The 14086-nt window shown below is 40.1% G+C and overlaps 1 protein-coding gene and 1 long non-coding RNA gene across 3 annotated transcripts in view; both read left to right on the forward strand.

The window, feature by feature from the left end:
* Nucleotides 1-12829, forward strand: part of LOC138351071 (uncharacterized) — a 48763-nt gene extending 35934 nt beyond the window's left edge. For both annotated transcript variants that reach the window (XR_011222366.1, XR_011222367.1), the window contains one exon: nt 9623-12829. This is a non-coding gene — a long non-coding RNA (uncharacterized lncRNA). The remainder of the gene's footprint in view (nt 1-9622) is intronic.
* Nucleotides 1-14086, forward strand: part of LOC123750497 (uncharacterized) — a 352029-nt gene that overhangs the window by 221495 nt on the left and 116448 nt on the right. The gene's annotated exons all lie outside the window — the stretch shown is intronic.

Consider the following 14086-nt stretch of genomic DNA (forward strand, 5'->3'; position numbering starts at 1 on the left):
CACACGTTATATATAAGTATCTACATGTTTTATTCCCCATTACTGTACAACTAAGCTGGTATGAGGAGTTCAGGCAATAAGAGAGGTCGCACCACACACACACACACACACAGCTGAAGCTGCCTCCCTCACTGGTTCAAGACCAGATGCACTAACATTTTTCCCACAACAATACTGTTTGTGGTGTTATTACACAATATACACACATTATACATAAATATCTACATGTTTTATTCCCCATTACTGTACAACTAAGCTGGTATGAGGAGTTCAGGCAATAAGAGAGGTCGCACCACACACACACACACACAGCTGAAGCTGCCTCCCTCACTGGTTCAAGACCAGATGCACTAACATTTTTCCCACAACAATACTGTTTGTGGTGTTATTACACAATATACACACATTATACATAAATATCTACATGTTTTATTCACCATAACTGTACAACTAAGTTGGTATGATGTCCAAACAGCATAGTGGCCACTGCATTATAAGTCACACAGCAGGTAGCAGATGACAGCCTCACCCACTCCTTCAACAAAATGGTTCCTCCCAACAAACTCCTTTTGCTGTTATTACACTATACACACGTTATATATAAGTATCTATATTTGTGTTCACCATAGCAAACCACTTAGTTGGTATCGTGGTTCCAGACAATAACATCTTGCCACACGCCAGCAGACAATGCTATCTCCCTCCCTCCCTCAACAACAATACTCCTCCTCCCACATCGCTAATTCTCACCACAATCCTGCTATTATTAGAATCCTGGTCACTAAATCATGTAAATGAATAATTTTCCATATGTTTATTTTATAATGACACATAAGAAGTCGCTTGAAGAATTTTAGATGGACGTAATAATGGCAGTGTGCTGTGGCTAGCGCTGTGAGCATCTTGAACAGCGTTTATTCACTGATATCTGAACATTGTACACAGTCTTTATCAGTCAGGCTCTTCTGTAATACTATCATGGCTAAATAATACTAGATATATATATATTTGGACATTTTTAGGCGATGCTGTGGTCACAAGCTGAACAGCAATTCTGTTAGTTCATGCTGTGTGCGCTAGTCTTGGTTACTCATTCAGTACTGAGGCCTTCACACCCGGGAATATTGCCCACGTTTCTTTTTTTTTAATGGAGTTTGTTTAGGAGAGCCCTGAGGAAGCTGTTGTGAACCCCATGTAGCCGTGAGAGTTATGAATGATGCGCTATACCTATGAGATCTCAAGGCGCGTTGCGCAGTGTAGTGTTAAATATGGTTAAGCTGGGTAGGCTTTGTCACTCATGTATTACTTGCAGCAATGACATTGTAAGTTTGCTGGCTTTCAGCTATGCCACAATCAACAAAGAAAGCCAATAATTGTTGGCCATTTTTTATTTCATATTTTTGCCTGTTCTTTCTTAGCAATGATCGTTCCATTCCTGGTGTAGCACTGCTTGATAAGATTTGGGTTATGTTTGTGATTATGATGCAGTCTGTAGAGGGTCAACGCTGCTTGGTTAGGCACTCATTAACACTTGTGCTGCTCTGGGCCTTAACCACTGAACTGCGCCAACCGAGTATTCTCGGTCACTGGGAAACTGCGCCAAACGAGAAAACTTTTTTTTATTTTTTCGTACCTATTCTAAATGTGTGCACGGTTGGTTGTGTACGAAATGTACTCTTAGTTCCTCCAGTGAGAGGCAGTCATCTTAGAACAAATTCCCAGAATGCCCTAGAGCTGCTGGCTGGGTTAGTACTGAGTGTGCAACCATGGGTGGCGCACGCACCTCTGGCTCCCAAACACCTGTCTGACTCGGTGTTGAAAGATCGCGCTCTGTTGGTGAAATTCAAACCTTATTTGAAGAACATAAGGGTCATAATATTGGTGAAGCTAGGCGCAATAAGGACCTAACACAAAGGTCGAATGCAAGTGATACAGCACCTATGAGGACGATACAGCGAGCGTATCCCGTTGTAGCTCAGAGCGCGCCATCCTTGCTCACCTGTGCTATCTCCAATTTATATAGATGAATCGTTTTCTGTGTTCAGTGATGATGCATCTGATACAAGTAGCATAGATGAACAGTGTTAGCAGTTTCCATGGTGGTGTTTTCCATAGATATTTTCAAGAATAGCTGAATCTCTTCCTGACTGATGGACACTCTTCGAGGCTGGTTGAATCTCTTCCTATGTGGGAACTTACAAAGCGATCTTTTCAAGACCATCTTACAAATTGATTTTTTCCTATAATCTTTTCAAGACTACCTTACGCTTTACAAGCTTGACTACATACCACCTACAGGTACTAAAGCTAAGGGTGTACATGAGTGTGTTATTTGCAAGCACACAGAACGAAGAAACATGAAGCGAAAATCTATCTGTACCTGGTGCAACGAGAACGAAGTCTCGCTGTGTATCATGGACCACTTTGTTGATTATCGGACTCGCTTCCAAAGTACTGAGTGTGTAATACAGTGTGTTACTGTGTAAACAGTGTGTGAAACTGTACATATTGTAATTTTAGTGAATTTTTAACAGGTAATATTGCGACAATAAACATTTATTGTGGACACATTACTGACACATGTATCACAGTTCTATGGAACATTATGAACGTTCTACTGTATACATATTGTAAAGGACACAAATATGCATCATATACATTAAAAAAAAAAAAACAGCATTGGAAAAACATAGAACAAATAATTGAAAATATATTTGTGGCAACACCTGGTGCTTGAATGGCCTGTGCGACCATGTCTGGGCGTGTCACGCACGGGCGACCAGGCCCTGATGACGTCACAGCGCACCTTGTCCACGTCCCCAGAGCCAAAGTGAATGGAATTTGGTATTTATTTTTACATAGACATGTTCAGGGAAGGGAATTTATTATTTTACGAAGAAAAAAGGATTTTGGGGGAACACTTGATTTTATGTGGACAGGGGGAAGTTCACAATAAACTCGGCGCAGCACGGTGGTTAATGCCTTCAACACCGCCAGGCGCAAGAAAAAAAATCCAAAATATTTTTGTCTGATAAAAGTGTTAACTTTTGTTCCCTGAGCACAAGACACATAATAAAAAAAATTGTAGATGGCATATTTTGGCCGCAATAGGGCAAGGAAGTCTGGCAAAAAAGAGGCGTTGACAGAGCAAGCATTGGAGGAGGTCTGCTCCGCCTGAGCTGTCAGGCGGGAGTTGCCACAAATATATTATTACCTATATAATTCAATGTTTTTGGTTTATTTTTTCTTAATTTTTTGCAGTAATATTATTCAATAGTGTGTAGTGTGATATATTTATATAATAAAATGTGTGAACTATTGCTATATACCATTGCATTGCCTGATATTGTTATATATTTAAGTGATGCTGTGTTCACAAGCCGAACAGCGGTGCTGTTAGCTTATGCTGCATGCACCAGCCTTGGTTGCTCACTCATTACTGAGGCTCTCACAGGAATGTTATCCACAATTTTTTTCCAAGATGGAGTCTATTTGCTATCGATCCTGGCTGGACTATATTTGCCCCTATCCCTTGCGGGGCATTTAAAATCATGTGCTAGACCCTCAATCGTAAATGTACGATGTGCGCCATTCTGTGACAGTTACTCCCATCGTATATGTATGTATTGCTAATATATGGGTTAATATAAGGGCTGGTTTTATATTTGCAGTTAATTGAATAAGGTCTTACTTATCATTGGGATAAGCTAGCTTAGTGAGCATCTGTCTGATGATATGGTGATTGTTCTTTGTCTATTCTGATAGATTTAATATTATCATTAAAGTTTGTTTCTGTTCTAATCAGTTCATGCACTACACTGGAGCAGTTCTCACCTTCTTGTTCTTCAGACAGATCAGCAGAACTGATGATGAGCAAATCATGGAGTTTTTGTTGATTCCTGTTGTCTTGAGAACATGAAACACTTATGAATTCATTACTACCTACCTAACTTCACATGCTGTATTGCATATTAACTCTTAAACTGCGCAACACAACAATAGCTGTGGTGAGTAACTATCGCAGAATTGTGCACCACAGCTATTGATGTGTTGGATTACCGCGCAAGATTTAAAAGTCCCGCGGCTACACGGGGTTTATATCTGCTTCCTCAGGGCTCTTGTAAACAGACTCCATTTAAAAGAAAAATTGTGTGCAACATTGCAAGGTGTGAGAGCCTCAGTACTGACTGAGCAACCAAGGCTGGCGCATGCAGCATGAGCTAACACCATTGCTGTTCAGCTTGTAACTACAGCATCGCCTAAAAATGTAAAAATATACATGTAACTGGTATTATTTAGCAATGATAGTATTACAGAAGACCCCTGACTGATAAAAATGACCAGGATTCTGATAATAGCAGGATTGTTGTGATAATTAGCTCTGTGCGTAGTATTGTGGGAGGAGTAATGCTGAGGGAGGGAGATAACGTTGTTTGCTAACTGTGTGGTCACCTGTTATTGTCTGCACTCACCATACCAGCTCAGTGGTTCTCTGTGGTGAAGACAAATGTACATACTTATATATAATGTGTGTATTAGTGTAATAACAACTAAAGGAGTATGTTGGGAGGAGTCATTTTGGTGAGGGAGAGGCATCATCTGCATGACTTGTCATGCTATGTAGGGTGGACACTATGCTCTTTGGGCACCATACCAGCTTAGTTGTACAGTTATGGTGAATAAAACATGTAGATACTTATATAGCGCACCACTTGGTTTCCGAACCCCTTGAGGACGAGACCCGTCAGTTATCATGTACGTTCGTAAATGAGAAATGGAGGAAAATGGAGAGAAAAACCAAAACCTGTGTTGGTGAGTGTATTAATATACCTGAGTCTTGTCTCCCTTTATTCGTAACCTTTGTGTACCTGAGTCTTGTCTCCCCTTACTCGTAACCTTTGTGTACCTGAGTCTTGTCTCCCTTTATTCGTAACCTTTGTGTACCTGAGTCTTGTCTCCCTTTATTCGTAACCTTTGTGTACCTGAGTCTTGTCTCCCCTTACTCGTAACCTTTGTGTACCTGAGTCTTGTCTCCCCTTACTCGTAACCTTTGTATCCCTGAGTCTTGTCCCTTCTTATTCTTAACCTTTGTGTACCTGAGTCTTGTCTCCCCTTACTCGTAACCTTTGTATCCCTGAGTCTTGTCTCTTCTTATTCTTAACCTTTGTATACCTGAGTCTTGTCCCTTCTTATTCTTAACCTTTGTAAAGAACTCAAAGAAAGTTTTTAATGTCTTCATCAGCGAGGTTCCTAATTCCCAGGATTGTCTTTGTCATTCTTCTCTGTTCATAAGTTTGTATGTTCAATACTGAACTGTTGTGCTCTGGGATGTTTGTCAGGTTATTAACCCAGCTCTGTGATGTTTGTCAGGTTATTATCCCAGCCCTGTGATGTTTGTCAGGTTATTAACCCAGGTCTGGGATGTTTGTCAGAATATTAACCCAGCCCTGTGATGTTTGTCAGGTTATTAACCCAGCCCTGTGATGTTTGTCAGGTTATTAACCCAGCCCTGTGATGTTTGTCAGAATATTAACCCAGCCCTGTGATGTTTGTCAGAATATTAACCCAGCTCTGTGATGTTTGTCAGGTTATTATCCCAGCCCTGTGATGTTTGTCAGGTTATTAACCCAGCCCTGTGATGTTTGTCAGAATATTAACCCAGCCCTGTGATGTTTGTCAGGTTATTAACCCAGCTCTGTGATGTTTGTCATGTTATTAACCCAGCCCTGTGATGTTTGTCAGAATATTAACCCAGCCCTGTGATGTTTGTCAGAATATTAACCCAGCCCTGTGATGTTTGTCAGAATATTAACCCAGCTCTGTGATGTTTATCAGAATATTAACCCAGCTCTGTGATGTTTGTCAGGTTATTAACCCAGCCCTGTGATGTTTGTCAGAATATTAACCCAGCTCTGTGATGTTTGTCAGAATATTATCCCAGCTCTGTGATGTTTGTCAGGTTATTAACCCAGCCCTGTGATGTTTGTCAGAATATTAACCCAGCTCTGTGATGTTTGTCAGGTTATTAACCCAGCTCTGTGATGTTTGTCAGAATATTAACCCAGCCCTGTGATGTTTGTCAGAATATTAACCCAGCTCTGTGATGTTTGTCAGGTTATTAACCCAGCTCTGTGATGTTTGTCAGGTTATTAACCCAGCCCTGTGATGTTTGTCAGAATATTAACCCAGCTCTGTGATGTTTGTCAGAATATTAACCCAGCTCTGTGATGTTTATCAGAATATTAACCCAGCCCTGTGATGTTTGTCAGAATATTAACCCAGCTCTGTGATGTTTGTCAGAATATTAACCCAGCTCTGTGATGTTTGTCAGAATATTAACCCAGCTCTGTGATGTTTGTCAGAATATTAACCCAGCTCTGTGATGTTTGTCAGAATATTAACCCAGCTCTGTGATGTTTGTCAGAATATTAACCCAGCTCTGTGATGTTTGTCAGAATATTAACCCAGCCCTGTGATGTTTGTCAGGTTATTAACCCAGCTCTGTGATGTTTGTCAGAATATTAACCCAGCTCTGGGATGTTTGTCATAATATTAACCCAGCCCTGTGATGTTTGTCAGGTTATTAACCCAGCTCTGGGATGTTTGTCAGAATATTAACCCAGCTCTGTGATGTTTGTCAGAATATTAACCCAGCTCTGTGATGTTTGTCAGAATATTAACCCAGCCCTGTGATGTTTGTCAGGTTATTAACCCAGCCCTGGGATGTTTGTCAGAATATTAACCCAGCTCTGTGATGTTTGTCAGAATATTAACCCAGCCCTGTGATGTTTGTCAGGTTATTAACCCAGCTCTGTGATGTTTGTCAGGTTATTAACCCAGCCCTGGGATGTTTGTCATAATATTAACCCAGCCCTGGGATGTTTGTCATAATATTAACCCAGCTCTGGGATGTTTGTTTGAATGTTAACCCAACTCAGGTATATGTTAGTTTGTTAAACATATTAATCCAGCTTTGGGATATGTTAATTTATCAGAAATGGTAGCCTGCTTCTGGGATATTTTAATCTTTTCATAAATATTAGCCCTCCTCTGGGATATGTTAGTACAGTGGTACCTCAGCTTACGAATTTAATCCATTCCCAGAGACGGCTCGTAAGCCGAATATTCGTAAACTGAAACAAAATTTTCCCCGTAAGAAATAATGGAAATTGAATTAATCCATTCCAGACTCCCCCAAAAATTTACTTCAAAGTAAATTTTATACCTAATTCACCCAAATCTTCAGTACTAATGTACAAGTTATTACCTATACTGATAACTCTTGTTGACTTCTCTGGGGTACACTCTCTGGCACGTTTTGCTTGCATTCTACTAGGACCTGCTTTTGGCTCACAGCTTGCTTGTCTTACTAAGAATCTGTCTAAATACACTTGTTTTTCTCTACATTTTAACACTTGTCTGTAGTAAGACATCACATTGTCATGTAAGCACTGGGCCGTTCAGCCTCCAAATATGGCACCGTGCGTAGGAAATAAATGCTTGTGAATTTTGTATTTATTTTTAATCTGTTAAAAACCCTTCCCTGATTACAGAAATGTAAAAATAAACTCAAAATTGTATTTACTTTGGCCTCAATGGGATCCTCAAAATGGCCTGTAACATCATCAATTGGGGGTCACTCGCCAGGTTCAAGATGCGCCAGTTGCCACAAATATATTTTTGTTCATTTTTTGCACACAGTTCCAAATACATTTGTTTTGTTTTTTCTTGCCAATCCTATGTATAATTAACACGTACACAATTTTATGGTAGTAGAACATCCGTACTATCCCAAGACACTGTTACATGCATCACACATGTGTTCACATATATCCAATGTTTCATGTTCATTTATTTATATTTACACACTGTACACTGTCACACACTATATTCACTCACCATCAACACACTCAGAACTCCGAGAGTGTGAGCTGCCACACCCAGCCAGTCCTCCCTCACTCCTCCAACATCACACTCACCATCATTCCTCCTCCCACCATACTGTTATTGTTTTTATTATACTATTTACACATGTTATGTATACCTATCTACATGTTTTGTTCACCATAACTATACAACTAAGCTGGTATTGTGTCGAAACAGCGCAGTGGTCGCCATACACTACATGACAATTGACAATTGTCACACAGCAGACGACGACGCTATGAGTACAATGCCAACTCCCTCACCAAAATGGCTCCTCCCAACATACTCCTGTTGCTGTTATTACACTATATGCACACATTGTATATACCCATGTACATATGTGTTCACCATAGCGCACCACTAAGCTAGTATGGTGAGCAAAACAAGAGTGGCTGCCACTCACAGTGACGCTACCTCTATTCCCTTCCTCCCTCACCAAAATTCCTCCTCCCACACTACTAAGCACAACGCTAATTAACACCACAATCTTGTTATTATCACAATGCTAGACACTAAATCCTGTAAATGAATAATTGACCACAAGTTTATTTTGTAAAGGAACATAAGAATTCGTTTGAAGATTCCTAGATGGACGAAATAATGTTGTGGTGCTGTGGTTAGCGCTGTGAACATTGTGAACAGCATTGATTCACTGATTTGATCATTGTACACAGTCATTATTACACTCAGGCTCTTCTGTAATACTATCATGGCTAAATAATATCAGTCACATATATATTTTGATATTATTAGGCAATGCTGTGGTCACAAGCTGAACAGCAGTGCTGTGAGCTCATGCTGCGTGTGCCAGCCTTGGTTGCTCACTCAGTACTGAAGCTCTCACAACCAGGAATGTTGCCCACAATTTTTTTTTAATGGCGTCTGTTTACAAGAGCCCTGAGGAAGCTGATGTGAACCCCACGTAGCCGCGGGAGTTTTGAATCATATGCTAAAAATATAAGATCCTAGAGATGCGTTGCACCCCCTCACCATCGAGCGCCTGCAGGCGTGTTGTGCAGTTCAGTGGTTAAAAGGTCAATGCAACAGCCTGCTACAGCTTTATCTGGGTGAGTTTTTTTTAACAAAACTTTGCAGTTCTTCCCATACTTCACACACTTTCTTTATGAGGAAGGGGCATCCTCTACTGCCTCTACTCACAACTACTTTCTTTGGTTGAACCTTACCACTGACTTTCTTGGGACCCATGGGAAGATATATAATACTTACTTTTATGTTCAAATACCCAAAAATAAAATAAACACTGAAATTCTTTACAAAGAATTCGGGTGGGATTGTCACTAGGCGGGAGCCACTGGTAAACTGAGGTACGATCGCTGTGCCACCGTGCGCTAGATTGGCCATACACGTATCAACAAACTCGTTTCCCGAGGCAAAGCTCGTAACCCGATTCGAATTTTCTGAAGAAATTGGGCTCTTAACCTGAAAAGTTTGTAAATAGGGGCATTTGTAAGCCGAGGTGTCACTGTATGTCAGATTTGTTAGCCCAACTTTGGGATATGTTTAACCCTGTCAGAAATGTTAGCTCTGCTCTGGGATACGTTTGTCAGAAATATTAACTGTTAATATTTCTGGCAAAGAATAATTAATGTAAAGAATAATTAATATAAAGAAATTATGTTAATATAATATAATTTGTATCGGTGAATAAAATACTGTAATATTTTTTTCTGTGTAGAGTCATCCGGCTCCCTGGAGCTATCGGACTGATATGTGCATATTAGTCCAGAGTCATCAGTCAATTGGAGTTCATCCTACCGAGCACCATGAGCCAGAACCTGGCCCCCTCAGAAAGGCAAAGGGAGCAATGGCCTATGGGAACCCCCATGTATTTGGGGGCATTCCATGTCTGCCATCGACCGGAGTTAGCACGCAGAAAGGTAGGCATAACAAAACAAACCCCACATGGTAAGAAAAATTGCAACCAAAGTCCGAACAGTGAGGCAGAACTCCCCCTGTCTATAGAAACAAGCAAACAAACAATTGTCATACACCGCCGCCATGCCACTTGTCCACGCAGCCCTCGCCTCCTCGGGAGTGGGAAGGGGGAGCTCATGACCTCAGTTCGTTGGCTGATGCTCTCCTGGGTGGTCATCGACTCTGACCTCATTCTTTGGCAGTATTTGTACCTTCGTGGTGTATCTGCTGTTTGTGGTGTGGTGGCTAGGTGTAATTAGTATACTTGGGGCTGCTGTTTGTGGTGTGGTGGCTAGGTGTAATTAGTGTACTTGGGTCTGCTGTTTGTGGTGTGGTGGCTAGGTGTAATTAGTGTACTGGGGCTGCTGTTTGTGGTGTGGTGGCTAGGTGTAATTAGTGTACTAGGGGCTGCTGTTTGTGGTGTGGTGGCTAGGTGTAATTAGTGTACTTGGGTCTGCTGTTTGTGGTGTGGTGGCTAGGTGTAATTAGTGTACTGGGGCTGCATGGGCATAACCCTTAAGCTGTGCAAAACTTTATATGAAGTGAGACATTGAACTCGGTTTTTAAAATTTGCTGAAACTCTTTCAAATGTTTTTTGCATAATATACTAGGCAAATGCTCCAACTTTGTCTAAATAATACAAGTGTAACTTGAAAAGCAAGAAAAATACAAAATAATTATAAAATTGAACATTGAAAACTTCAAAATTTAAAATCGGCTGCAAAATATAAAATATCACCAGTTGTTCATTTGGTGTTGTTATGCTCTCAGAATAACATATGATCTTCATTTTCATATATTTAGAATATAGGTTTTCAGTATAGTTTACTGTAAAAAAAAATTGTCAATATGGCATTTGAAATATGCGCAAATTTAGACAACAAAATTTTTTAACTCCAAACGTTTAGAGTTTATGAAAAATCAATTCTATAGGGATTGTAGAACAGACAGCTGTGCACACTATATTTAAAAATGGTGAAAATTGGTCAGAAACTAGATTTTTGGATACTGAAGTAAGTTGAAATTCTAGTTATAGATATAATTCAAGTTGAAGTTATCGACAATGAATAAGGCAGTTTTAATTCTTGAATTTGCTTGTATGTTTTAATAAACATTGTTTGGCATTCGTACTCGAATATGTGAAAGGTGTAGGTCAATATGTGTTGAAGTCAAGAAAAAATACCTCCCCCCCCAAAAAAAAAAAAAAATATATAGGGATAATTGTAATGATTTAGGGGATATATTTATGGTATAATATATATAAGTAAAAAATCCCTAATCTGGTCCCTAATTGTCAAAACAACCTAAAAAAATAAGGAAAATAGAGTTTGAAATTTGTGAAAAAAAATCAGTCAACAAAAATTCAAATTTGCAAGTTGTGAGAGTTGTGAGTGATTTATTTGTTGACCAATATAATTGTGTCTTCACATAATTAGGGACGGGTAAGCACTCTGCACCATGTAAACGTTACAACAAATTCAAATAATAAACAAAGAAGAAAAAACTAAAAACCTAAAAAAAAAAATTCCCCTTAAAAAAAAATATTTTTTTGGCAATGTTTACAGTAAGTGATAATAAGATTGGTCAATGTATTTATATGATATATAGCAAAATAGAGCATAATAAGATAGTTACTCATTATTATTTATGTTATTATGTGTTAGTGAGCAATGCTATAAAGGCACCAGCTGCATATCCACTTTGTGAACACTTCTTACTACTATTATTCTTCTTTATGTGTGGGACAGGTGCTTGCATCTCTTTATTATTGTATTATCCATCACTTCCAGTTAACACCACCTCTTCTCCTTATCAACATCAATGTTGCTTTTTTTTTTAATATTCGCCTAAAATCAATGTGTGAAAATATTTTTATAAAAGTTTCACAACGCTGAAGCCAATAAGTTGGAGATTTGTTTAACATTTTTAAGTAATTTTTACATAATTTGAATATTTTTTGCTTCCCTGCCCCCTTATGCTGGGCAGTTTAACTCCTAAGCTTCTCTGGGTTATTTGGCTTTCAACACCCACAGGTGGAAAAAAAAAAAAAAAATTATTTTGTCTTATAAAAGTGTTCATTTGTTTTCCCTGATCATGGGAGAAAATAATAAAAAAATGGTAAGTGGCACATTTTGGCTGCAATAGGGCGGGAAAGTCTGTCAAAAAAGAGGCGTTGACAGCAAGCGCCAGAGGCTGTCTGCTTCGCCCCAGCTCTCAGGCGGGAGTTGCCCCAAAGATATTACCTAATTATTTCAATGTCTCTGATTGATTTGTTCTTACATTTTTGTTTGCACTAATATTATTCAATAGTGTGTATTGTGATATATTTATATAATAAAATGTGTGAATAATCACTGTACTCAAAATTACAGTGTGCATATTATTGATTCAATCATGTCAATTATAACATCCTCCTCCCACCATACTTTTTTTTTTGCCTTTATTCACTATATACAGACATTATATATAAATATCTACATGCTTTGTTCACCATAACTGTTCATCTAAACTGGTATAGTGCACAAAGAGCATAGTGGCCACCCTTGCACAGCATGACAAGTCAGGAATGTGATGCCACCACCCTCACCAAAATGGCTTTTCCGAACACCCCTTTTGCTGTTATATATAACGTGTATATATAGTGTAATAAGTATCTACATTTGTGTTCACCATAACGAAGCACTAAGTTGGTATGATGAGTCTAAAAGCAGCAAGGAGTGGCCGGTACACCAGCTAGCCAGCCAGTCATTGGCCACCACTCCTTCCCTCACCTCACCTGACTTGCCAACATTCTCCTCCCACCATACTGTTTTTGCTTTTTTCACTATATACAGACATTATATGTAAGTATCTGCATGTTTTGTTCACTATAGCAAACCACTAAGCTGGTATAGTAAGTGCAGACAGCAACAGGTGACCACACAGATTCGGCAGACGACGCTACAGCCCTCCCTCCCTCAACATTACTCCTCCCACATCACAGCGCAAATTATCACAACAATCCTGCTATTATCAGAATCCTGGTCATTATTATCACAGTCAGGGGTCTTCTGTAATACTATCGTCATTAAATAATACCAGTTACATATATTTTTTACATTTTTAGGCGATGCTGTGGTCACAAGCTGAACAGCAGTGCTGTGAGCTCATGGTGCATGCGCTAGCCTTGGTGGCTTACTCAGTACCGAGGCCCCTCACTCCCGGGAATATTGCCCATGATATTTTTTTTTTAAATGTCGTCTGTTTACAAAAGCCCTGAGGAAGGTGATGTGAACCCCGTGTATCTGCGGCTCATTTAAATCTTGTGTAGTACTCCAAAATGTCACATGACATGATATGCACTTTTGCATAAGTTACTCAACACGTCATATGACGTGTTGAACAGTTTAATGGTTAAGGGTTAAGGCTCCCTTTCCTATTTGCCCTGTAAGTACTGCCCATGAGTTCTAGGGGTTATCTTCCATAGAGCTTTCAGGATTCCACTTCCGTAGGAGTTCTTGCTGCTCAGTTTTTGCCCCGCCCTTGCGGCCAGCTGTGGTTTTTGTGGCCTTTGTTTGGCCTTGGGTAGGAAGTAGTGTTGTCTTGCTGGTTGGGGCGCAAGATACTGCCCAGCTTGCCTACCTACGTAGCGGCTATGTTCTGTTCCTTTGGTGATGCTGTACTCTTGCATTTTTTTTTTCTTTCCTTGGAGGGGCGGTCTTCCTTAGTTGGCAATTCGTTCATGTTAGGGTATTTGGGTGGCCCTTCACTATGCCCCCGTGATTGTACACATCACAGGGGTTCAGCTTTTAGCAGTTTTCCCCTTGGTAGTTTTGGGTTTAACTGGTTTTAGCAGTGCTTTGCCTGGGTTTCCCATAGCAGTCAGCCTGGGGGCTCTGGAAATCCCCGTCGGGGCTCAGCTGACCAGTGGATGCGTCTTCTGAGTTCCACCTTGCCCTGTGCGAGTTTGAGGGTTCTGTGCCCTTGTCTCAGGGTGACAGTCACCTTTTATGCCTTTATCATGCTGCTTGTTGGGTCAACGACACCTTTGACCCAGAATCTTGCGAGACATGTTCTCTGCTTCTGCTCTAATTTCTAACACTCTTGATACTGATGTTTGGGTACAGGCAGCTTCAGCGTTGCAAGGGATCCAGACTTGGGGGTGTTTGTTGCTTCAACTCTGGTTCCATCTGCACTAATCAGTCCTTTCCCTGTTGTTTGCTCTGCCCTTTTCCCCCCTCCCTGC

Source organism: Procambarus clarkii, chromosome 48, assembly GCF_040958095.1.
Source record: "Procambarus clarkii isolate CNS0578487 chromosome 48, FALCON_Pclarkii_2.0, whole genome shotgun sequence".
Classification (NCBI taxonomy): domain Eukaryota; kingdom Metazoa; phylum Arthropoda; class Malacostraca; order Decapoda; family Cambaridae; genus Procambarus; species Procambarus clarkii.